This window comes from Macaca mulatta, chromosome 2 (assembly GCF_049350105.2).
Source record: "Macaca mulatta isolate MMU2019108-1 chromosome 2, T2T-MMU8v2.0, whole genome shotgun sequence".
Taxonomy (NCBI): domain Eukaryota; kingdom Metazoa; phylum Chordata; class Mammalia; order Primates; family Cercopithecidae; genus Macaca; species Macaca mulatta.
The window spans coordinates 177,804,291-177,831,547 of NC_133407.1; the positions used below are offsets into that span (position 1 = coordinate 177,804,291).

Genomic DNA, 27,257 nt, shown 5'->3' on the forward strand with positions numbered 1-27,257 from the left:
TTGCAGAAATGAAAGTTGCTCTGAAAGTGAGTGAGTGAATGATGGCAAGTTAATGTGAAGGCCTAGGACTGTTACTGTACATTACTGCAGACTTTAGAAACATTGTACACTTAGGCTACACTAAATTTATATAAAAAAATTTCTTTCTCCAATATGAACAGCTTAGTGTCACTTTTAAACTTCATAAACTTTTAATTTTTTTTTTTTTTTTTTTTTACTTTTTGACTCTGGTATTAACAATTAGCTTAACAAAAATATTTTCTTGATTATTCTATAAGCTTTAAAATATTTTAAAAATTAAATTTTTTTTTTTTTTCCTACAATTATTATTTCCTGTATAGAACTCATGGTCTGTATAAGGATAATATTTTGAATTCATTGAGGTTTTTTTTTTTTAGATTAGTGTACAATTGTATTAATGTGAAATGCATACTGATAAAGAATACACATTTTATCTTGCTGAATAAAGAATTTTTTATGAACCAAAAAAAAAAAAAATTAAGTTTTTAGAAAAGTTTATAAACTTTTTTGTTAAAACTAAGACACACACACACACATTGGCCTAGACCTGCACAGTGTCAGGATCATCAATATTACTGTCTTCCACCTCCACATCTTACTCCTCCAGAAGGTCTTCAGGAGCATTAACATGCATGGAGCTATCATCTGTGATAACAGTGCCTTCAGGAATACCTCCTGAAGGGCCTGCCTGAGGCCATTTTACTGTTAGATATTTTTTAATAAGTAGAAGGAATACCCTGTAAAATAACGTTAGGAAGTATATAGTATAGTAAATGCATCAACTAGTAATATAGTCACTTATAATGTCATTATCAAGTATTATGTATTATGCATAATTATATGTGCTACGCTTTTATGTGACTGGTGACACAGTAGATTTGTTTACACCAGCATCACCACAAACATGTAATATGTTGCACTATGAACTTGTGGTGACTATGACATCACTAGGTAATAGGAATTTTTCAGTTCCATTATAATCTTACTAAAGCACTAACATAAATATGGTCTGTCATTAACTGAAATGTCCTTGACTGAAATGTCATTACAGGGTTCATGACTGTATTTGCTTTTAACATTAATAGCTTTACGTAAATTTACTCACGATAATAGCTAGTTCATGAGACAGTATTCTCAATGTTTTAATAGACTTTATTTTTAGAGCCATTTTAGGTTTACAGGAAAATTATTCAGAAATTACAGTTCCTATAAATCTCCTCTGCCCAAGCAGTTTCTCCTACTCATGTCTTGCATTGATGTGGTATGTTACAGTTGATAAACTATTGTCGATACGTTATACATTATTATTAACTAAAGCCTAGGGTTTACATTAGGGTCCGCTTTATGTTTTGCACTGTTCTATGCTCCATAAATGCATAATGTCACGTATCTACCATTACAGTATTATATAGAATTGTTTCACTCCCCTAAAAATGCCCCGTGATCTACTTTATTGTCTCACTTCCCCCCTTGAACCCATGACCACCACTGATCTCTTTACTGTTTACGTAGTTTTGCCTTCTCCACAGTGTTATGTAGTTGGATTCACACAATATGTAACTTTTTCAGATTGACTTTCACCTAACAATTTCCATTTTAGGTTCCTCCGTGCCTTTTCATAACTTGGTAGCTCATTTCTTTATGCCACTGAAGAATACTCCATTGTGTGGTTGTACCAGTTTGGTTTTTCACTCACACCTTGAACTGCATCTCGGTTGCTTCCATTTTTTGGGTAATCATGTATAAAGTTGCAATAAATATTTGTATGTAGGTATTCCTGTGGATTTAGGCTTTTAACTCACTTGGGTAAAACACCTAGCAAGATTGCTGGATTTTCAGGGTATGCATAAGTTTAGAAAGAACATAAGAAACTTTCAAGAAAGTTTGTAAGAAACTCCTTGACTGGTTCCAAAGTGGCTCTACCATTTTTCATTCCCACCGGCAACGAATGACAGTTCTCGGTGCTCCACATCCACACCAGAATTTGGTATTGGAGACAAGTGTTTTAAAGACATAGTTTGATTGAATCTGCGGATGTGGTAGATGTGGGTGGGAGATGTAACTTCCATCTGTATATTTTTACTTAAGTGGGAAACTGAACTGGGCTTTCAAAGACTGAATTGACATCAACCAAATCCTAATTTTATAGCCAGGATTCTTCATTTAGAGATCCTCACTCAAATTTGTTGTTTGGCCATTTTAATGTTAAATTTCAGGATCTATCTTAAACAAAATAAAGAAAATGATAGAGTTTTCCATTTCTGGGCTATCTTAAATATATATGGAATATTCATGATAGTGATAGTTTATTTAGATTTCCAAATTGGAAAATCATTATTAATGAAAATATATAATGTCTGAATATATTAGTTAAATTTTAGTGTGAGACTCTTAACCTGTCTGTATTTTAGTTTTCTGACATATAGAAAAACCTTTAAGAAACCTCTAAGATTTCTTTCAGGTCAGAAAAACTAGCCCCATTCTGTCTAATAACAGCACAGGGTTGTAAAATAGAAAATTCAGTTATAGAGGTATGCGGACTCTAAATTTTCTATGAATACTGGCCAAATACCCGTAACAAGTAAAACCATCAAATTCAAACATAAAAAACCCTCTTCCAGATGTAAAATGGCATAAATAATTATGTTTTTATAATTTTCTCTCTCAATTAGAGATGGACCCAAACATACTCGTAGACGTCTAACCAATTATGTAACTTTGGGCTCATCACTTAATATTCTTGGGCCACAGTTTATTCATCTTGAGGGTGGTGAATCTTTCAATTGCCTTTTAGCATTAATTAATGCTCTAAAATTCTCCAGGAGTAACAAGAGGAATTTGAGTTGTCACAATGTGACAGAAGTAAGGTAGAGAAATATTATAGTGATTGTTTATTCTTGTAGACTTTTCAAGAACTGCTAACATCTTGGAAAGCCAGATATTTATATTAAAATTTTATTTTTCACATTGTACTTCTGCCATTGACCTAATAAAACTAAGTTCTTTACAAATGTCTTTATAATTCTGTTTTCAAAGTTAGTAGTTTTGAAATTCTTCCTGATCCAGCCAAGTCATCCATTAAATTTTACTCTTTAGGATATCAGGACATTGATAAGGTATATAACTTCTTTGACTAGGATTTTGAGTGGATACAGTGTTTTAATTGGATGTAATCATATATGATGTGGTAAACTTGTATCCCACTTTTACATCTTCTGTGGAAACTTGAAACATTTTCTAACTCAGTAGATGTTTTATAATTTCCATTTGATAATTTTGATAGTTTTGCTTATGTGGAAACATTTCATGGGGGGCATTTAAGTTTTGATTGATCATGTATAGATTCCCATAGATTTTGATAGCTCTCATAATGCTGACTGTTCACAATGAGGTCACTCATTCTTTGTATTCTTGCCTACATTTTAAGTGTCCAAGTGAATTTTGTTCACTGTCCTAAATGCAACCCTAAGACAAAATTTATTAGTTTCTATGCTGATATAGCATATCCTTAATTGGATAGTACTCTCATCTTTGTTCTGTTTACTGACAGTGTTCTGTGGCCAGCTGTGTTTATGCAGGAGTTACATTTGATAAATGTTTCATAATAATTCCTAATAATGTACCATTCTTGGTACACCATAACAGGCATATAAACTTTCGAACTGAGTTTCTTTTTCTAGTAATATATTTGGACACATTCATTTCTAGGTTCCCATAGTATTCCAAATGCAAACTGAGTCTAAAATGTGCCATTGCACACGGAGCTCTGAGGCATTTTGCTCTACAGAACACAGAAGAGTCTTCTTAGCATGTTTTCATGTACAGAGTGGCCTCATTGTGAATAATCAGCATTATGAGTTCTATCAACCTATGAAAATCTGTACATTACCAATCAAAACTTAAAAGTCTCCTATGAAATGTTTCTACAGAAGCAAAACAATCAAAGGTAGTTAGGCAACAAAGTTAGTAGAATGACTCCACCTAATAGGTATGACAACGCTCATTCCTGGGAATATTATAAATTCACTAAAGAATCGTTTCTTTGATTCTGTAAGTAGCTCACTAGGGACATTACTATAATTGTACAAAAAATGGAGGACAGTAATAGTAGAAACAGTAATTTGGAGTTAATTGACTTAATCAGTATTACCTCATGTGATTCTGCCCACTTTATTGAAGAAATAGTGCTGGATGAGTACATGAATCAAAATGCGTTTTTTTTTGTTTTTGTTTTTGAGATGAAGTCTTGCTCATCACCCAGGCTGGAGTACAGTGGCAGGATCTCGGCTCACTGCAAGCTCCGCCTCCCGGGTTCACGCCATTCTCCCGTCTCAGCCTCCCAAGTAGCTGGGACTACAGGCGCCCACCACCATGCCTGGCTAATTTTTTGTATTTTTAGCAGAGACGGGGTTTCACCATGTTAGCCAGGATGGTCTCGATCTCCTGACCTCGTGATCTGCCCGCCTTGGCCTCCCAAAGTGCTAGGATTACAGGCATGAGCCACTGTACCCGGCCCAAAATGCGTATTTTAATGTTCCTGCACCTCTGTTGTGTCAACAATAAATGTGGAATTGTTATAAATATAAGGGGAGATGAGAAAAAGTTTAGGTGTCAGTTCTGAACTGATTGCTTTTTAAAATTTTGATTGATTGATAATGATGAATGAGTAGCCTGAATTTTAAAGCAATTTTATATAAATGTAATAAATAGAAAAATAAATAATTAAGTGGCATTCAATACATTTCCTGGTTACTTAGGTCCTGTGTAGAAGGAGAGAGGTAGAAATTATAGTTACATAATTGTATCATATGCTACTGAAATAGATATTTAGGGCACAGTGAAAGTCTTTTGCCTTGAGAGTAGATAATGATTTCTAGTAGAGAAAAGGCATGAGGAGGCTGCATGCCTCCCCCGACTGATAAAGTAAACCTCCATTTTTTATATCTTTTTTCCTAAATTGTTATTGTTGCTGGTGTTCTTTTGTTTTGTTTTGTTCTTTTTCTTTCTTTCTCTTTTCCTGCAAACAGCTCAGTGTCACACTGAGTTGGTGCTCCTCCAGCCGGGTGTCTAAAGCATTCTGAGCTGACATTTCTGGGAAGAGTAATTCAGTGATTTCTGGCAAGCATAAAGCTTGCATGTGTATGTGTGTATATGTGTAGAGAGAGGGTAAAGAACATGTGGAGAAGTCTGTAGTTTGAAGCCCAGAGAAAAGGAGAAACTTTAAGTATCATGTTACTTAAAGTTTTAGTGGCACAAGTAAAAATGGCAATTGTCATTGCTAACAAATGTGTAATTGACAGGAGGCACTTCTGCGATTTGACTGGCAGTTTCATCAGTTAACCGTTTTAATAGTAAAATTTGTTTCATCTGAAAAGTATGTATTAATCAGCTGCTCTGCAAGGTCTGGTGTTGGCCACTGTGTTTTTTAAAACGCTCAGAGATGATGGCCGAAGGATACTGAGATTTTCCGTATATTTGAAGTGCTTGAGTGAGCCAGGGTGCTACAACCCATTTTCCCTTCCTACACACTGCTAGACAGCCACTGAAAAAAAAAGTCAACTGAGGTGGAAAAAATAGCTCTGCCTTTGATAGACTGTGAATAAAATAAAGATTAACAAAAGCTCTGGCCAGAGAGGAAAACGTAGGTGTTGCCTTAACATTAACATTAATGTCATTTCAGAGCCCTTGAACTATGCCTTATAAACCAGTGTTGTAGAAAAAATAAATGACAAAATGGAATGCGTGTGTGTGTGTGTGTGTGTGTGTGTGTGTGTGTGGTGGAGGGTTACATGTTTTGTAGTTTAAAAAAGTATTTGACATAGAAAAATTAGCTCTAGAAGAAGCTAGCCTTTATTTAAAATCGGGCAGAAATATTTTTCTCCATTGACCATTTGGCTAAACAAAGAATAACTTGTAATCTGCTCCATTGATAAAGTGCCTTTCCCCTTAAAGAACTACAGATCACTATGCTTGCTGTTTCTAATTGTGTTGGTTATTTACAAGATAGTGTACCGAAAAATATTTTGCAACTGGTACATTGAAGATACATAGTTAAAAGTTGAATCAAAAACAACAGCAACCACAAAAATAACAAGAGCAATGACAAAACAAAAGCTGCAAACAAACCTACTTTCTTTCCTTATATTACTGTATGATATCATTGCTTTGAGTAAAGAATAAAGTAGTAGTAATTTAAATGCTTAAATTTATATTTATACAAATGTTGATAGCATGGTCATTGAAATAGTTTTGCAAGTCTTCATAGGTTTTCAGTTCACCATATAAAGAGACTGATCCGTATGTGTAATCTGTGTTTTAAGTGGTAGTTTTAATAATTACTGGACCTCACAGTTTAACGGGCATGTTTATAATACTACATCAATTACCACATTTTCTCATAGTCAGCTCTGTATATTGTGAGAAGAAAATGAAAAAAGTGCTGTTTAGCTAAGTATAGGAATGTGGAGCCAGGAAATCTCATGCTCTGATGCCGTTTCTGCTCCCAGTGTTCTTTGTAACTTTGGCTTCCTGACTCCAATCTACATTTTTGAGTTATTAAATTATTTTCTGGATATTCATAACATTTTCACCTCAGACATTTCAATATCATAAATGAAAATTAAATTGTTTCAGACTAAATGCTACTGTTGGCTACCTCAGTCTGTTAATTTTTCAACTTTAGTAGTAGTTTCTGGTAAAAATATTGTTTTCGTTATTGTAATTATTTGTAAGAGAACTAATCTTAAGAAGGTTTGTATTTTATAAGTAAATTATACTATATTGGATATCTTTCTGTGAAATATGTAATGATACACGAAAGGGAATGGCTTATATTCATCATTAAAAATAATTTTACATTTAAAACATTAACCTAGTTTTTCTGTTACTCCTTTTTTTGTTTACTAATGGTGAAAATTGCAATTACTTTGAATTTGATGAGGACAAAGGTCAAATTGCAAGTAGAAAATATTTCTAAATAAATCAAAATAGGCAACTAATTTCTTTTGAATACAAGTATTATGATATAAACATATACTTTTATTCATTTTTTTCTATATTTGTTTGCATTCAAGACATTTTTTTCCTTTTAAATGGGAAACTAGAGGAATGAAAATATGAATTTTTGATACTTCAGAATAGTAATTTTTAACTTGGTTTCAGAAGACAAATAGTAATCAATCTCTTATGTAGAAGTATGTCTGCCAGATAGGAAGTAGAATTTGCTTTAGAAAGCTTGAAAAATCTTCTGAGATTGATTTATTGTAAATAAATAAAAAGTTCATTTTATCTTGATGAGAATGTTTTTATGCATATTTCAAGCATCTGAGTGATGTGAACAGACTTTTCTAAAGTTTAGAAATCAAGGGGCTCATTTCTTTAACACACCATGAAAGTAGAGGCCACAAGAAAGTTATTTAGACAAATGTTTTCAGAGTTAAACAAAGGGAGTCTGTTAGGGGAGGCAGGTGAGAGCTTGCAGGACCGTTAAGGACTTTATGGCCCTATGTATTTGGCTAACTGCACCGCTGCTGCTTAGCTAGCTATATATAGTGTAATTTTCTTATTGATTTTTCAGTGAAAAGTGAAAGTTTTTTTTTTTTTTTTTTTAATAGCAGTTTCCTCTCTAGGGTATATTTTACAAAATACAAAAGAAAACAACATTATTCAGATGTAATTAAAATGAATTCCACCATTAGCTTTTTAAATTTTAATAAAATGCTTACTTGTAGTACATTTATTTGCTATTTATTTCATTTATTTAGTTTTTTTTTTTTTTTTTTTTTTTAAGCCCCATGTTAATACCATTCAGTCCCCAGTTCCTGGTTTCTTAGTAACTAAAACTTATTGCAAGTATTTTAATTTCTTCTAAATCAGATTATATATTATACACATATGATAGTTGGATATTAAAATTGGGGACTTTTTTCCCCACAGATGAGTGTTTGTTAAATGTTTATATATTCCTGAGAATGATACCAATTTATTATATATAATAAGCGAACTCACAAGACTCAAGTGAACTTGGCTTTGCAGTGGAATACTTTTCATGTTTTTCAGTCTTAGGTAGCTTATTAAAACTGATGTTTTCCTTTCAGTAAATATCTGATGACATTAAAATTTGATAATTAAAATCTAGAAGCACTCAAGAAAGAATGCCTGCTTTTAGTTTCATAATAACAATACTCCCACAAAGAAAGTTGATGAATGATGTCTTTCAAGTGGCAGAGTTGTTATTTAGTTAGAGAAAGCTCCTTTGGCAGTTTCTTATAAAACTGAAGTTTGTTTATAAAACAGACAAGCTACAATGATAATCCTATAGCCTAAAGAGTGCTTGGAAACCTAGCCCAAGAAGAGTCTTGTTTTTCAGTGATTTAACAAAGAAGTGGAGTTTCCAAGAATCCAAACAGATTAGCATTCAGTGCTAATTGGGTAAGGTGTAAAATAGTATTCATGTCTGATTGTTTTGATGTGAAGTACTTCATAACCATTCAGTTTTCTAAATCTTTTTTTGATATTAATCTTTTGTCTCTTCCAATTTATTGTTTGAGCATGAGTTTTTGTTTGACTATACAAGTATACATCAATGGTTCATAGCTGTGCTGTAAACAGCAAGACACACATGAGATAATTACAAAAAGTGCCTTTTAGAGATTAAAATAGTAGAGATTGAGGCACTGTTGTTCAGTGGAAACACTGAAGAACAAATTAAACTGAAAGGTAATTTAGACGTCCTATTGAAATGCATTACTTTGAATATCTGACCATGTGATTATAATATACCACTTTCACATATAATCACAAATGTGTGACTGTATTCGTTTCTTTGGGCTGCCGTAACGAAGTACCACATACTGGGTGGCTTAAACAATAGAAAGTTATTCTCTCACATTTCTAGAGGCAAGAAATATGAAATCAGGGTGTCAGCCAGCAGGGCGTTGCCCCCTCAGAACCCTCTAGAATAGGTAATTTCTATGTCTGTCTCAGTTTCTGGTAGCTCCAGGCATTCCTTAGCTTATGGCAGCGTAAGTCTGTTCTCTGCTCTGTCATCACACAGTGTTCTCTGTGTATGTACGTCTGTGTCCAAATTTCCCTCTTATAAAAATACCAGTGATTTTGGATCAGGGCCTGCCCTTGTGACCCCATCTTGACTTCATTACAGCTGCAAAGACGCTGTTTTGAAACAAGGTCATATTGACAGGTAGGATTGAGGTTAGAATTTAAACATATCTTTTTAGGGGACACCGTTCAATCCCTAACAGTGACCAAATATGGCAGTGTACATTTATACTAAGAAGGGGAAGAAAGTTGAAACTCATTAGAACATGTCATGGAAGTTTGAAAAACTTAGATTAATAGAATATAATACCAAACAAAATTACTTATAATTATTTTTTGTAAAGGTCTGTAGCTCAAATAAGATTTTTTCAGGTGTGTAATGCATGGTTAATTTATTTATGCATTACTTTTTGTAAGTATTATTGGAAAACATGGTGTATTCTACATTTACCAGTAATACATTTTTATATTTATTGATATAATTGAATCTGTAAGTACCTTTTTATAACATTCTTACTGATTTTAATGTATAAAATGCCATCTCTCTTTAGAAATTATTAATAATACAAATATGTAGATTTAGTTTACATTTATAATATTAATAGCCCTAGTTATTTCTTAACAATCCCTGTTTAATTTTGTGATAATCTCTGAAAGATTAATTAGAATAGTTAATTATAACTTATTAAATCTGTTTTTAAAGTTTTCTCTATTGCACATAGAAAAGAAATAATTGGGAAGTGTTTTCCATGTTGGTGGCAAAGAGAAGGCGACACCACATTCATTTTGTCTTTAGTATTAAAATACGAAGTATTAAACATGATTTCAATTCAAATTTTAGGAAATCAATTTGAGGATTTTAGTTTAAACAAGAGTAAATGATTGTTTCCGAAAGTGGCATGTTGAATGGTTTAAACCATGGGTCAGCAAACTGTACAGAGCCAGATAGTAAATATTTTAGACTTTACCAGATGGTCTCTGGCAATTAGTCAGCTTTGCCTCTGTACTGGGAAAGCAGACATAGACAGTCTGTGAATTAATTGGCATGGCTATATTTTAATGAAAATTTATTTACAAAAATGAGCCAGACCAAACTGGACCATTGGGTGGTCCTTCACCAACCCTTGGCTTAAAGTACCAATCTAATTTTTGGAGAGTAAAATTTTAAAACTATTTTATCCACACCGATCCATCATATAAGTTGCATTATATATAAGTTTCATCAACACAGACTGAGTATATAAGTTGGCTAAAAGTAACAATACCCACTTAACAATACAATGCTGTCAGAGACCCAGGCTCTTTCTGGCTGATTGTAATTCCTTTCCTTAGCACGTTGCGTTTTATCTTCATTCTGTTTTCTTCACAGTTGTAGAATTCCTGCTGCAGCTTATTATTTTTTAAGGATACAAGGCAGGAAAGGAGAAGGGCAGCACCACACATGTCTGTCTGCTTATCTTGGATTGAAAAGCTGCCACAGTACCTTTCCACCTACTTGCTTCCTCTATCTGATTCTCTTCCATATTATTTAGGCCACTGGGTCACTCCACGTTACAAAGGTAGTGGTATATTGAAACTTTGATATTTCAGCCTCCATAGCAAAGAAGGGCAAGGGAGAAAGGGTGTTTACTCATTCAGTCTAAATTGTCAAAAGAGATAGTCAGATATCCACAGACACTGTTTATTTAAACATGGTATAACTTGCCTTTAAGGCATATTTCTTTAAAAATATATTGTCAAGAACTATGAAGAGCCTGAAGCTACTTTGCCATACTTTCAGTGCTAGCAGAAGACAGGGGAATATTTGGTCAGGAAAAATGAACCGTTCATTAGTCACAGAGGGACAGCATTAGGCAAGGTGTCATCATTTGTGGCAGGTCACCAACCCTCAGTTTCTACAGGACAGTATAAAGGGCAGGAGACACCTGTATGTGCAGTGGCTGGCATTGCAGATGAACCCCAAGCCTGAGGACCCTGAATCTTTTATAATGGACAGTAAACCTGCCTGACCCTTTCCCTGGAAGGAGACATTATCTTTGTTGAACTAGACTGCAAACCTCTTTTTTTTTTTTTTTTCCAGAGGAAAACATTGTCCCTATTATCTAAGGCTGTTTGCTACACAAATGTTCCTGAAAGGATAATTTGAAAGGCTGTCAGTATCTGGTTGCAAGACATGAAAAAATGTGAGAGACCTATAGATACTTCTCCCCAAAATATTTATGTTCTGTTCATTCTTAAAAACCATAATTGTATCTCATGTTCTCAGTTTTGAATACTACTAAAGAGTAAGGATATTGATTCTTTTTTGGATTATTGGTAAGCTTAAAATCTTGGGTTCTGCCATTTTAATATATATATATATAATTAACTATGTATTTGACATATCAAATATGTATATTAGAAATCTCACATATATATGAAATAATGTGATCTCCAGAACAACTGTGGAAACTTTGTGGTGTAAACATTTTTCATTCCTTTTTGTTGTTGTTTTTTTTTTTTTTTTTTTTTTTGAGACAGAGTCTTGCTCTGTTGCCCAGGCTAGAGTGCAGGGGTGCAAACTCGGCTCACTGCAAGCTTCACCTCCTGGGTTCACGCCGTTCTCTGCCTCAGCCTCCCGAGTAGCTGGGACTACAGGCACCCACCATCACGCCCAGCTAGTGTTTTTTTTAGTAGAGATGGCGTTTCACCGTGTTAGCCAGGATGGTCTTGATCTCCTGACCTCATGATCTGCCTGCCTCGGCCTCCCAATGTGCTAGGATTACAAGCGTGAGCCACCGCGCCCGGCCTTTTTTTTTTTTTTTTTGAGATGAAGTCTTGCTCTGCTGCCCAGGTTGGAGTGCAGTGGCACGATCTCGGCTCACTGCAACCTCCGCCTCCCAGGTTCAAGCGATTCTCCTGCCTCAGCCTCCCAAGTAGCTGGGACTACAGGTGCATGTCACCATGCCCAGCTAATTTTTTTTGTATTTTTGTAGAGACAGGGTTTCACCATGTTGGCCTGATTGGTCTCGAACTCCTGACCTCAGGTGATCTGCCCACCTCGGCCTCCCAAAGTGCTGGGCTTACAGGCATGAGCCACCGCGCTCAGCCTACATTTTTTATTCTTGTTTGCATTCTAGAAAAAAAAACTTTAATAATTACAAAAGAAACAATTTTAAAAAGACTGTTTCATTTCAGGCTCATTATTCTTTAGAAAGAGAAGAGGATTCTGTTTTCTTTTTTTTTCTTGAGTAATATACTTCATTCACTTTTCAACTTTGACTACTATAATTTTAGGTTTAGACCCAAATAATTGATTTCAGTAGGTAAGGAAGGTTGAAATTATGTGATATAGGATGATATTATTTATCTTTGTTAGCAGTGTCTAAACCTCAGAGATGAGCACCAGGTAGTCCAATTCCATTTTCCTGTGTGAAGAAGCTAAATAGACTGGTGGTTACATGACTTGACACACTGGGGTGTGCATATAATATTGATGTGTGATACATTTCTAAATGAAGTCTCATTACCAGTTAGCGTGTCTGAGCCTGCAGCTGTTGGCATATGAAGGGTATCAGAATTGTAATGCCTTTTTCAACTTTGTTTCAGGAGGACTCATTTGAACAATTAGCACATTTTATGGTTGTGAAAATGAACTGTTGTTTTTTCTCTTCATTAAACCAGAATTAATATTGTATGTCATCTGGTCAGTCGATGCAACTTTTTTTTTTTCCTAACAAGATGATTGTATTCATTAGTTAAATTTAGAAAGACTGTTTAAAGCTTTATTTTTCAAGCATACCTTTTTGTGTATCTCTTTCTTTCTCACTCTGTTTGTGTATATACATGTGTGAAATATTGCTTGTAACTTTTTAAGCATTTAATTTGTCTCGATGGGCACAGATTTTTAAAAAGGAAGTAAGAAAGATTACCTAGTTTTTTTCTGAACTATATTAATGATAAAGCATCTCAGCTCATTTTACAGATGCTGAAAACACTTCACGTTTTGTTCTGAAGGTTTTTGTAGGGCATATTGTTTTTCTATGGTTGTACAATATGTGGAGCTGTCAATTTTATTCTTTTCCCAGAGATTTCAGAAAATTTTAATTTAACTAAAGATTTCCATACTGGTCAGCTGGGTCTCATTTATCTGATTAAAATAGGTTTGCATGGGTACAAGTCCTAAAGCAAATTCTCCTTACCAAATTTTGTGTGAAGTTTTTCCTTTTTAATACTAATTTTAGTTTGTTCTCATTGCAGTTGCATATGTAAAAAATATGTTTTGATAAAACAACTGAAACTTTGAAGTTAATAATTTATCACAATACTTTTTTCCCCATTATATCAACACTTGGTACACTACAGATTGTGAGCCTAATCCAGGTTGTATTTCCTTCTTTGAGTAAATTTTCAGCGGCAGAGCCATGCCCATTAGTTTACTTACTGTCTATGGCTACAATGGCAGAGGTAAGTAGTTCCATAGAGACTATCTGGCCTGCAGAGCTCAAAACTTTTGCTCTCTGGGCTTTTATTGAAAATGTTTGCTGACTCCTGCATTACTGATACCATTTTCATAACAGTCTTAAAAACTTGACATTTTAAAACTTAAATACTTTTTTCTTTTTGCTGTTTTCTTCTCTACCCTATTTCTGCCAACAGTTCTTTGTGAATTACCATTGTGATCTTCTAAAGGCAAAAAAATGGTAGGTAGTCAATGACTGATAGCTATAGGCCTATGAAACTAACATTTCCTATCTTGTCTCAATATTCTGATGTGTATAATCGTTTTAAAACATAATAAATTTAGGCCTTTTTTGTTTTTGTTTTTAACACCAGATGTGCCACTAATGTCTGACAAGCATTTAATCTAGTGGCTTTCCTGCATTTTCTGTGGATCAGATGCATTCTAATCCTCTGAAATGATTATTAAGTACGGCTTCCCAGCCTTTATATAATACCTGCTAAATTTACCAGTTGGGATCTGCACATATGTATTGGTAAATAGTGCCCTAGCAGTTTCTGACATTCTATCTGCTTTCAGAATCCACATGAGTCAAATTATCTCCTTTTATGTATAAGATTATCAAGGACTATTGAGGTGGCACAGGTGGGGATAGAATCCTGGATGTATTCAGACCTCTTTTCATTTTACTAAGCTTCCTTTATACTACCGGAGGAATCCACTTCCAGTCATGAGTCACTTGGAAGAGGGGGCCGGGCATGGTGGCTCATGCCTGTGATCCCAGGACTTTGCGAGGTCAGGAGATTGAGACCATCCTGGCCAACATGATGAAACCCCATCTCTACCAAAAATGGAAAAATTAGCTGAGTGTAGTGGCATGCGCCTGTAATCCCAGCTGCTCAGGAGGCTGAGGCAGGAGAATGGCTTGAACCTGGTAGTTGGAGATTGCAGTGACCGAGATCACACCACTGCATTCCAGCCTGGTGACAGAGCGAGACTCCATCTCCAAAAAAAAAAAAAAAGGAGGATACATTTCTGTAAGGTTTTTAAAGGAGTTTGGTTGGAAAAGATGAATTGCAATTCTCTTTTTATGTTTTTCTGAGATTGGCCTAATCACTATCCTTAGAATTTACCTTTGCTTGCCAGCCTTTTATCCTGCCCCTTTCTCCTCACTTTTGTGTTTCCAGTTTATGCAGATATTCTTTCTTATTACTGGCATAGCTAACGTTTCCACTCTATCCCCATGCCCATCTTGGCTCTGATTTTTGATCATTCTAGCTAAAATGTATCTTTTACTTTTGACCATAGCATTTATCAAGGCCTTTCATGTGGCAGTTAACGATATATTGTCAAATATTGTTATCTTTTTAAAATGGTGTTAGGAGCCTGGGTAACAGAGATCCCATTTCTACAAAAAAAAAAAAAAAAAAAAAAAAATAGCCAGGTGTGTTGGCACATGCCTGTGGTCCCAGCTACTCTGGAGGCTGAAATGGATGAGATTGCTTGAGCCAAGGAGGTTGAGGCTACTGTGAGCTGAGGTCGTGGCACTGCACTCCAGCCTGGGTGACAGAGTGAGACCCTGTCTCAAAAAAAAAAAAAAAGAAAAAAAAAGGTAATAGGCCATGTCTCTTCTGTATCTCTCATGGTATCCAGAACAGTGCCTTATACTTGGCAAACACTCGTAATAATATATGGTTATTTCTTTAGAATTACTATAGGATGATTTGAAAATCCTGATAATATTCCTCGATTGTGAGTTACTGAGGCCTGGAGGGAGGCGAAAGAGAGATGTTACATTGGAAACTGTTGAAGTGTCTGAAGATTTGTTTTTAGAATTTGTAGGTACACTCTGAATGTTAGCTTCTTCACATTTGGAAATGAATGCCAGTGATTTTAGAAGAAAAGAAAATGCTTATAAGGATAGTAATATCATTATTATTTATATTTTAATTATAAATATTATATTTCAAGGCAACTCTTAGCTGTATGTATTCTCAAATAGCTTTACTGTAATAATGTTCTTGGACAAAGTTCATGAAATTACTGCAGTTTACAAGTACTTCTTTAATGGAGTGTCCTTGTAGCTACGCTTAGCCTGTAAGATAAATTCCTAAAAAATTCGTATCATTCTGCCTACCCTCACAAATTACTCAAAGCAATGAGCATATTCTTATTGACTTATTCTGTATCTGAGCTCCAATGAGTGTTTTCACTTCCTCTTATTCTTATATTAACATTTCTTCAAAGACTGTTTTTGTTTCTGTGCTGTATTGTACTTATGACTCTGAATACACAGGACTTTTCAGCAACTGGGGAATCCTCCAAAAATCTATGCTTTCGACATGAATAGTCCAGTTTCATTTGGTATGTATTATTGACAGAAGTGCTTCGTCCTCTTCATAGCTTGCTGTGCAGCAGATGGTTGTTAAATTCAGGACTCTTGAGGGAGTGCATGAATACATGTGCACAATTTTTTTTTGAAGTCTTATTGTAGGAATTGTCTTGTGTCCTTGTTAATGGACTTCCTTAACACAGATGAAGATTTCTAAACTTGAAAACTAGTTTTTAAATTTTAGCTGAGGCTATTTTGTATTTATGTATTGCTTAACTGCTATCTCTTTTTCTTTCCTTTTAAAGTAAAGGTCAGAGGGTTGGATCTGGTATTCTTGCTATAAATGATTTTTCTTTTTTTTTTTTTTTGGTCTTGTTTTGTTTTGATGTGAGCATATCAGCTTTGAGGGACATCTGAAATATTTTGAATATGTAGGCAGGGCTTTTAAAGAAAGGAATTGCTGTTTTCTTACATCCACCATGCAGACTTAGACTTGACAGGAAAACAGAGGCATGTGTGTTCTCACTGTGTATTATCGTTGCGCCCCCTCACATAGCTGTTAGGGTTTGTCAGCAGTTTGTTTTGACTCACTAGACCAAGGGTGGGGGTGGTTTTGTGTGTTTTTGTAAGTTAGCTAGTGTGGGATGTCAGTAATCTCAGCTTTACCATTTCAGTTGGCCATGATCCCTTCATGTAAGAAACCTTCACATTTGCCCTATTTCTCAGGCCATACTGTGGTTCTGAAACTTGCCCATACATATTTGTGAAATAGTTTTTCTTTTCTTATAACCCTGGAGGTCAAAACGCAGCCCTAAGATATACTCCTGTTTCGTATTGCCTCTACGGGGTGCTCATGGTATGTCCCCAAACTAATTTTGGAACCTCCTTGAATTACTTTCTAAAATTTATCTGGATAGTTCTTATACAATTAAATTTAATTTTTATTTATTATAGCAAGATTGGGGACACTCCCAAATCCACACTTCATTCCCTGGGAGATCGTGTTAGACACAGGTAACTATGCTAAATTATTTTGATATGGGTAAGCGTGTTGGAAAGAGAGGATGGGGCTGTCGGACATCATTGAGAGGGTCTTTTGATTTCAGAAACCATTAGTGAAGGAAAGGTGTACTAGACAGAGCTGTCTTAACCCTTTTACTATTTCTTAAGAGAAGTGGTACCTCTGAGAGTTGTGTAACATGGTGGTCTTCCCACATCTTTATCAAGACATTAATTAAGGTTGTGAAGTAAAGCTTTAGAGGTGAGACCCAAAAGGCAAGTAGTGTTTACCTCTAATCACTCAAGGTAACCTTTATATTGGAAGATCAGTGTAGATGTCTTGTGTCCCAGATAACATTCCATTATGTAACTATTCTTTATTTGCTTCCTCTACTGTATGTGTGGCATCATTCCAACAGCAAGTTTAATCCTTCTTTGTATGCATTTATTGTAAACTGTCATTTACGTGGGATTAAAATAACTGGAAAGCCTAAATAACTGGAATTCTTGTAGCATGTTCAGTACTTGACATTTAAAAGAGAGAGAGATGGCAAGTAAACAAGGTGAGAGTAGGACTTTATTTGCTGTACTACAATCTCAAACTGCTGTCAAGAATTTTAATTAGATGTTATTTTAGGAAGCTTTCAATTTACTGCAGGTCATTGAAGCTTAGAAAGAAGCAGAATGTACACCAAGTATTTTAATGTGTTAGTAATCCACTGCATTTAGTTAATCTGGAGCTAGTAGGTTGTATTTGTAAGAGTGTAATCATTTTACTGGGTTTCAGTGTGACTTAGAGTAAAATAATTTTTCTGTTTAATTTTAAATTTCTAAGTTGGGCTTCAGAATCAAGTTGGTTGAGTTAAAGATTTAAATATTTCTCCTGATGTCTTCCCCTCTCCTTCCTACGAAACTGGTGTTTATTTTTCTTTATGGTGATCATTTCTAATTTCCCACAGCTTCCCTGGACATTTTCTTCATTGTGAAATAGTAGTTTGACACATCACTCAACATCTAGTTGTTCAGTTTTCACGAAAGGATTTCTAAACTGAAGCTCGTTTCTAGAACTATTCATGATATAGGAAAATACATTCATAACTGAAAGCTTTTTTTTGGGATTCTTTGTAAAATTACATGCCGCTTTTCACCAGTGGAAAGAATCCTGAAGAACCTGGAAAAAGCAATTCCTTTTCTCAGTTAAAATGAAGATAAAGAGCCTTGAAAAATGGCTGATGCTAATAGTTCATGGAGGTTAATAAGTGATATGTGAAAGACAGACTGTCCTGTAGTTGCAAAAAGTTAACGTACATAGTTTGTGTACCTTGTCAGGTTTGGGATAACATGAAGTCATAGTTCAATTGGTAAACAAGAAAAGCTTCCAGTAAAAAGTCCCATGGATGATCTTTTCCTTTGAGACTGCAGCATTTCTGAAGAATATAGGGTATCTGGTGATAGGGCAGCTGTAAAGTTACAATTGGAAACCAACTTTCTTTAATCGGTATAAACTTAGACAAAATAACAAGTATATTTGTGCTTCCTTTAGCTCTTTTGTTGGTTTAAGTAGCAGTTAACATTGTTTAATTAGAACAGTACCACCTACTGTGTACAACTAGAGAAGTAGTTTTTTGGGTTCTCAGTGAAAGCCCTATGCGTTAGGAGTTTTAAGAACTGTTTTTCTAGAAGCCAGCAAGGTAAAAGCAGGGCAGATCTTCCCCATGTAATATGTGTGCTTATTGTCAGAGTTTAACCTAGTACTTCATATTTTGTTTTTGAATACTTCATTTTTATGTATAGTAGGGAAGATTTTGTTTTTGATTTTTGACTTGTCATGCTGTCTTTCTCTTTCTTTCTTTCTTTCTTTCTTTCTTTCTTTCTTTCTTTCTTTCTTTCTTTCTCTCTCTCTCTCTCTCTCTCTCTCTCTCTCTTTCTTTTCCTTCCTTTCTTCCTTCCTTTCTTTCCTTTCTTTTCTTTCTTTTCTTTCTTTTTTCTTGCTCTGTCACCCAGGCTGGAGTGCAGTGGCGTGATCTTGGCTCACCGTGAGCTCTGCTTCCCGGGTTCATGCCATTCTCCTGCCTCAGCCTCCCAAGTAGCTGGGACTACAGGCGCCCACCACCACACCTGGCTAATTTTTTGTATTTTTAGTAGACATGGGGTTTCACAGTGTTAGCCAGGGTGGCCTTGATCTCCTGACTTCGTGATCCGCCCGCCTCGACCTCCCAAAGTGCTGGGATTACAGGCATGAGCCACCACGCCTGGCCCTATTTCTTTATTTAAAATTGACAAATACATTTATGATTGTATGACATGATGTTTCTGTATATGTATACATTGTGGAATGGCTAAATCAAGCTAATTAACATAGCCATTACTTCCCATACTTACTTTTTTTGTTTTTTTAAACCTGTGAGAACGTTTAAAATATACCCTCTTAGCAATTTTCAATATATGGTATATTGTTGTTAACCTCTTGAACTTACGTCTCCTGTCTAACTGAAATTTTGTATCCTTTGACCAATAGCTCTTCATCCACTGCCTCAACTACCTACCCCCACCCCAGGAAACTGTGATTGATATATTTTTTAAGGATGTTGAATTAATTATATTTTGCAGTTAAAAATATATTAATAGTAAAATGGACTAGGTCAAGGTTTTTTTCAGAGGGCACGTTAATTCTGGACCTGACAACCTTAAGATCTGGAAAAATAGTTACTCTCAATTTTTTTTTTTTTTAAATGAAAGGTTTTACTTAATTATCAGGTTCTAATTCCGTTAGGATACTAGTCTTCAGTGATTGTTTAAATGTCTCAGAGGAAACTGTTATGTAAAGTTTGGAATTTTCATTTGAAAATTTATGTTATTCCGAGATTTCAAAACAGATCTAATCTAAATTATTATTATTGACATTAAATAATATAAAAGTATATTTAATTTTAGAAATTTCCATTAATAATAAAATTATTCAAGTTATAAGGAAAATACCCAAGCATGTGAGTTCTTTTCAAACCAGAATTAAACTCATTTATATTTGTAATACCCCTAAGTACTGAAAATAAATATTAACAGCATTTCTTATTCAGAAAACAAAACTGGTTGCAAGCAACAAGAGAAAATATCTTTTTGAGTGTCACTTTGAAAGCAAAATGAGTTGTAAAAAAAAAGTGAAAGTTTCTAGTTTTTATGCTTACAATAAAGTCTCTAATTTTGTCTTTAGTTTTAACTGATCATAGAAATAAATAAGCCTGTCCGTCTCAGAGAGAGATATTTGTTCTGCCTTCACTATTCTGCCTGAAGCAGGATTCTGGAATGTTCTTCGGAATCGTGCAGAATGAGTTGTAATTATTTGTTAGAGAATAAGTTGCAGTGTTTGCTAGTCTTCAAATTCATTCTCATTATTCAAGATTATGTGATCAGAATGAATGGAAACTGCGATGGCTATAACCTAGAGAAGTAAGAAGACAAAAAGCATTATTTACTCATATGAAGGGTTTAATCATTCATATTTCTTCATCATCTACCTCTCTAGCTTCATCTCATGACACTCTCCCTCAGGTCTTCCATCTTTATCCACTCACATCATTTTTCAATTTTTTAGGCCTTTAGGACCTCCACATCTGAGGCTTCATGTGCCCGATTTTTTTCCAGCTACCTAACACATCCTTCACATCATAACTTAAATGTCATTTCCTCAGAGAGGCCTTCCCTGACCCATCATTAAATGTTTGGACACATTATTTTATCTCATGGTATTCTGCTCTGTTCTTTCCAGGGCCTGTCACAATTTCTGCTGCTTCGTTTTCTTCACCACTCTCACCACAGCGCCTACTTCATTTCCAACACGGTGTAGGTACTCAATACAGATTGAAGGAATGAAGGATAGATATGCATTCATCTTGATCTACATCCTGTTTAGTGAGCACCATAAAACTTGGCAGTCATTGTTAGACCTTTATAGGGACAAGAGGTGTTGATGGTTTGTTTTTGTTTTGTTCAGTTTTGTTTTCTTTCTGGAGATGAAAGAAGAAATTTAATAGTGATAAAGCCAGAGAAACTTAAGCTGGACCTGTCAATCTGGTATGGTCGAGAGGTACTTATTTTAATCAGCTGTGGATTGTATTTTCATGTGACATTTTAAAAAGGATGAAGAGGGTCTTAGAGCCACATGCATCATTCTTTGCCTGCTGATCCGTAATTAGAACCAGCATCTAGAATCTGTTTTTGTATAGAACTGAAGTATCAGAGTTATAAGTAAAACCACTTTCCACAGTTATTTGCTGTACATTAACTGCTGAAGATTAGCATATTTAAAAGTTTTACTGAGAAGCATGAAATTGGAACCTGATGTTTGTTATTTATCCTGATTCATGTTATATTTTCTTCTTAATGGAAATTAAAATTTCAAAATTCCTGTAACAAAGGTACCATTGGGGTAGTTTCTTAGTTGCATATGGGTTGTATATTGTATATGGGAGTCTTTTTATGGCACATATCTCTTTTCATCAAACAGGTCAGTAGTTTTGGGCATTACCTTATACCTTCTTTAAAGAATTTTCATCCATTGCTTTAATAATTATGCCAGCTCTATTTTTATAATAATTGAAAAAAAATTTTATTGCCTGTTGTATGAATCTGAAACTACTTTGACTAGCATTTCGGCCGCAAGCTTCTTTTCCTTCTTTTCAGTATCCCTCTGTGTATTTTTATTTCGTTCCCTTAATTGGAAATAATTTTAAAAACATAATGTGTTACTTTCCTGCTTACTCTTAACATTTAAACTTCAGCCTCACTTGTCTAATTTCAGTTACAAGGTGTGTTCTACTTGTTGCCTCCTCAAATTGCTTTGCCTTCCTGAAAAGTTTTTCTTTTGATTCTACATATTTTTAGGGGAGGGAAGACCTCCCCTAAAAATTTATGCTTAGAGATCTAAGTGTAAATATCACTTCCTTAGATGGGTCTTTTTTGACCATCCTATCAAATAGGTTGTCACAGTTAGTATTGTGAACATTTTCTGATGATTTATTTTCTCTCCCAACTAATTTTAACTGTCTTTCAAAGTATAATCGAAGTTCTCATTCTTGAAGCATTTTCTGAATAATCAAGTGCTAGAACTTGAGCATTTTTTGGCTTTTACTTTTTGTCAGAACATTGTAGTTGGTGGTGTAGAGACAGTTCTATCTTGATGCTTCAGGTTCCCATTTCTAGTTGAGGGAAGCTCAGAATGTTCAGGAATCACAGAGGATGGCATTTGAGCCCACCTGGGGGATCTGAGCCCACCTGGAGGTCCCCGTGCTTTCAATGGGGAAATGTATTTGAGTTATTCCCTAAGCTAATGCTCAGGTAGGAGACATAAGCAGGAAAAGATGTCATGGAAGATATTTTAAAGGAATGGGAGTACATACCTAGCTTAGAAGTATGTGAAAGCATATTGTATTGTGGTTCTTTGGTGCTGGATATCTCAGGAGTGTAGGAATTGAAGGATTGTGGTTTAGTTTTTATACTTTTCTGCTCTTCTGATTTTTCAACCATGAACATGATTATGTTTATGATCTGGTTTGGGGGAAGTATATATCAGAAAAAATAAAACAAGAAAGGAAGTTACTCTGTGTACCATGCAATTTCATATTTAAATGACAAGGTTTTGCATTTTGGATATTTCATGTTAGCTGTGTCTCATCGGCTGAGTTCTAGTCACTTAGAAGTTTGGTGTCACTGACTTATAATTTTGGTGCTTCCTATGTTTTATATTTACACTAGACTACATGCTATATGTAAAATGTGTAATCAGTTAAAATCTGAATGAATGAATTGACCAGCTTTTGAGAACAGAGTTTGACATAAATTTGGTGGGTTTTGTTCATTATGTTTTAATCAAAGGAGAAGTAGACATTGTACTTCACATTAGGCTACTCTTTAGATAAGCTTTCTTTTACATGGCATCTGTCTGACTTTCTTACTTGATAATAATTCTGTTTCTGAAATTATATAAACAGATTTTTACTGTTTTTAAACTTTACAACTTAATCTTAGACTGTAAGTTATTTACTTATTTATTGGAAACAAACTTTTAGATATAGAAATTGGTCTTTTAAGACAACAATAAAAAATACCTAGTTTTTAATCTGTCTTCTGTCTTTCACAACTAAGTCTGACTGATCTTTCTTGTTATATGATGCTTTATAAGATTGATTCTGTATTCAGGTTACCAACACTTCCTGTAACAGAAGAAAAACATTCAGATCCTCATAGTGCTGAGTCAGGGGAAATTATTACGTACAACAAAGGAAAAGTCTTTGATAGGAAATATTGCTTCCGGTAGGAAATTAAGTACAGGGTACAAGGATCTAAATGTCTGTCATGTAAACAATGGACAGCCTTATTAGGCAATTTTGAACACATATTATGTGGCTTTATTTATTAATAATAGGCTTTTCTCGTCGTGGTTTATGGGAATTTATAAGGTAACGATACCATGGACAGCCTTCCAAGATGTTTTGATGTTGGCAGCAATGCATTACTGGGGCAGGGGCAAGGGAGGAGGTAGAAAGTGTGATAACTTTACGTCACTCCTTCTTCTTTGCTCTCATTTATTTCTTAACACCTGAGGCATTGGAATTCCCCAGAGTAAGAATTCTAGTGAAAAGGGAGGCAAATAAAATACATCTGACAGTTGGGATCATTGTGTTTATACGTGTGCTGACTAATTACATATAAAATGAGATATCCCTTTAAATTAAAACTATTTGAAGATACCACTTCAAATACATATAATAGATGATTTACACTTTTAATCATGGCTTTCCATAGCAAGTATTTTTCTTGTAGTAGGATAATTAACTAGAAATATAAAGGAGTATTTCAAAATTATAATAATGTAGAAGAAAAAATATAAAAATTTGATTTTGGAAGATCTTCCTTTATATTATAAAGATAGCTGCAGTTTTTTTTTCCTTTTTCTTTTTTTTTTTTGAGACAGAGTCTTGCTCTGTCGCTCAGGCTATGGTGCGGTGGCATGAACACAGCTCACTGCAACCTGTACTTGCTAGGCTCGAGCCATCCTCCTGCCTCAGTCTCCAAGTAGGTTCCCAAGTAAGTGGGAGTACAGGTACATGCCACTATGCCCGGCTAATTTTTTTATTTTTTGTAGAGACAGGGTCTCGCCATGTTGCCTAGGCTGGTCTTGAACTCCTGGGCTCAGGCATTTGTCCTGCCTTGGCCTCCCAAAGTGTCAAGATCACAGGCATGAGTCACCACACCCAGCTGATAGCTGCAGTTTTGTGTGTGAGAGTGGATCTTGCCTTTACTGTGACAAAACATCTTTATGGAAAGACAAGCAGTATTCATTCCATTTATTTTACCTGTGTATTCAAGAATGTTTATTTTTTTCATAAGCTACAAAACCAGATTAGAAAAGTAACTTGTGTTTCCTAAAAGTAGGCATATTGTAGGAGCTATATGAACTGGGTATTTAAAATTTTTTTTTCATTACTTTGGGGAATATTTCAGGATCTCATCAGCAGTTATTACATGGGAGGACAGGGGATAAAAAAGCGAACTGATTGTTACTGAAATCTTTTTTTGTATTTAGGAAGAAGGAAGACTGTAACTTAAAAAGAATTGTGGCAAATTATATGTGTTAAATTTTCTGGTCTAGAAATGTGGTATAGAGGTTCCTAGAAGCTTCTGTTCCACTGTGGTTGAAATATTTTCTCACCTTCTTGAACTGTCTTTGTAGGTGATGTCATGAAAAGTCCCGAGAGAACGTTGTGTAAAACTTCCTTTGACCTTTCTGGACTCAGGGCTGAGCTACCTTAGACCTACAGTTTCTTGTTAAAATCAAGTAGGTTGTGTTTGAAAAATAAAGTTTATTTGTAAAATTTTTTCAGTTTATATTTTATGTATAATCATCTCTCTTATAAACTCATGACTCAAGGAAAGAGTATTTTGCCCTAGGGTCAAGAGTGAAATTATTTAAACTTATTAGTGCATATTTATTTCTTTTCTATTTTATGCTAAAAAATGTGTGGAACTAAAATTGGAAAATATACTTATTTTGTTAGTTTAGAAAATGTTTAGTATTTTACATAATCTTACCTTTCAAGTATTTTGGCATCTATCTTAATATTTTCTCCTTTAAGAAAAGACAGAAATTAAAAATCTTATTCGAACTTAGCTTAATCCACTTAGTGAAGCATCATTTAATATTTAATGAAAATTATTTTGTCATTTCCTTTGATATCTGTATTAAAGATTGCTAATTGCTTCCAAAATCCATTTTGTCCCTTTCCTATCATTATATATTTCCCCACTGTTATCCGTCCGTAGTAAAGATAGCATTTCCTGGGTTCACATGTTGCTGATGTGGCCCTGTGAGCAAATTTTGATGAATTGGATGTGAGTAGAAGTGAGCTGTGCAGCTTCTAGATCATGCCCTTAAAGGGAAACCACATGCCCACTCCTTCTCCTTTTTCCTGCTCCCTGCTGACTAGAATGTGAACAAGGTTATGAGTCATCTCAGCCATGTGAAGGAAGGTGATGGAACAGGGATGTGAAGGAAGGTGATGGAACAGGGATGTGAAGGAAAGTGATGGAACAGGGATGGCAGAACTTCAATGGAGAAGGAGCCTAAGTCCTTGCCTTCTCCATAGACTAGAGCTGCTTTGCTTAGGCAAGAAGGAAATAAACATCAGCATCAGATAGTATTATTCTGTGTCACACTTAGCCAAAACTTTGTATAAAATACATTACCATGCTGGCAGAATTCACCATTTCTGCTGTATTTTTTTGAGGTTTAAGTTTCAAATTTGCATAATATGTAAAGGCATTTTCATGTGAAATAAAACATTATTAGCTATATCTTGTTTCAGAGCAACCACTGGATTCATGCTAATACTGCTTTTATATTACATAGTTATTAAGTATTAAACCATTTTGTGACTATCTGTAACTGTTAGATGTTATGACCCATTTGAGGCATAAACAGAGTGCTGTCTCTCGGTAATCTAAATTTCCTGTCTTAAATCTTTGTGTCTGCTTTGCCTCCCTTTCTTTGTCTTCCTCCCTCATATCTTTCCCTCCCCTTTCTGCCTTTGGCTAGTGTCTGGGCCAGTGCTGGTAAAGTGCTGCCTGGCCAGTCCACGGGAGTACAGGGACCTTAACAGAGAGCTGGCGTTACTTTTGAACACACACACACTGGTAAAATTCAATTACTTGCTTGGGGAGTTTATGAGTTTATATTGTAATGGATGGAAAAATGCCCTATGCTTTGCAACCTTTTAGACTAAGTAATAACACTTACAAGAAATTGTGAGTGTTATGGGAACCAACTTCTGTGTGGGAGATGAGTACCAGGGAAAAAAAAGTTTCATAATGATGAATGAGAAATTTTCAGAAAGCATTGGTTTGTCATTTTCAGTCCAGAAGGTTACTTACATCGTTACTCTGGGGATGGAATATAGCTTCACTGAATGACAACATTTGGTTCCAAGTTATTTAGTTATGTTTCATTGTGTTGAAATACCCTACCCTTGCCAGAATCATTGTAATCTATGTGTGAAGCTCTAGGTGGAGAAAAATTGAAAGGAGTGCCATATTATATTACAGGAACAATGTGTGTCCTACTCTTGGTGTCCTGTCAAAGCTCTATATTTGTGGCTGTGCTAAATTCCATCACATTCTGTATGCATAGCCGTAAGTGTATGTAAATACCACACATCTTGCATTTTGAAGAAAACCAGGGAGTGAACACACATAGTCTTTCTTGTCTGGGATTCATTTATGTTTTAAAATTCATTTTATATACGAATGAGAAAGTTGAGGGAACATTTCCTTTCATACCAGTATAGAAAATCCTCTAATACCACAGCCCCTATCTCCTGGTCCTAGGAGCAGTAATGGGATTCTCTGGGTGCATTGGCATCATGTGTATCATTGCTCTTCTGTTTATTTTTGAAAGCCTTGTCTGCCAAGGCTTCTTGGCATACATAGATGTCAATGTATGTCTTTATATTATGAAGAGTATTTGAGAGAATGGTACAATAGGATGAAAGGGTGGATGAAGTTGGGGGCAAAATAATAGAGGGCTAAAGAATATAGATTTGATCTTACAAAAGCTGTCGGAAACCGTTGTGCATTCTTAAGCGGTGAAGTGACACCATTTAAAATGCCCATGAATGATTAATATAGGTTGTTTGATGACGGTAAAGACTGGAGAGTGGAGTAAGAAATTTGTTGGATTTTATACCGAAAAGCTAAAGTGTTTCTAGGATAGCATATCTTATTTAATATTTTATCTTTTTTGAAAATAAGATCATGTTTTATTCTGCCTCGTTATATAGTTTTATTACTTCTTTATGAATGACTTAATAGAGCATTTTGTATATTTAGTAAATGTTTGTGTGTTCGTTTCTCTGA

General features: G+C 35.0%; 1 protein-coding gene across 6 annotated transcripts in view; it reads left to right on the forward strand.

The window, feature by feature from the left end:
- Window positions 1–27,257, forward strand: part of CBLB (Cbl proto-oncogene B) — a 213,841-nt gene that overhangs the window by 16,851 nt on the left and 169,733 nt on the right. The window lies entirely within an intron of this gene.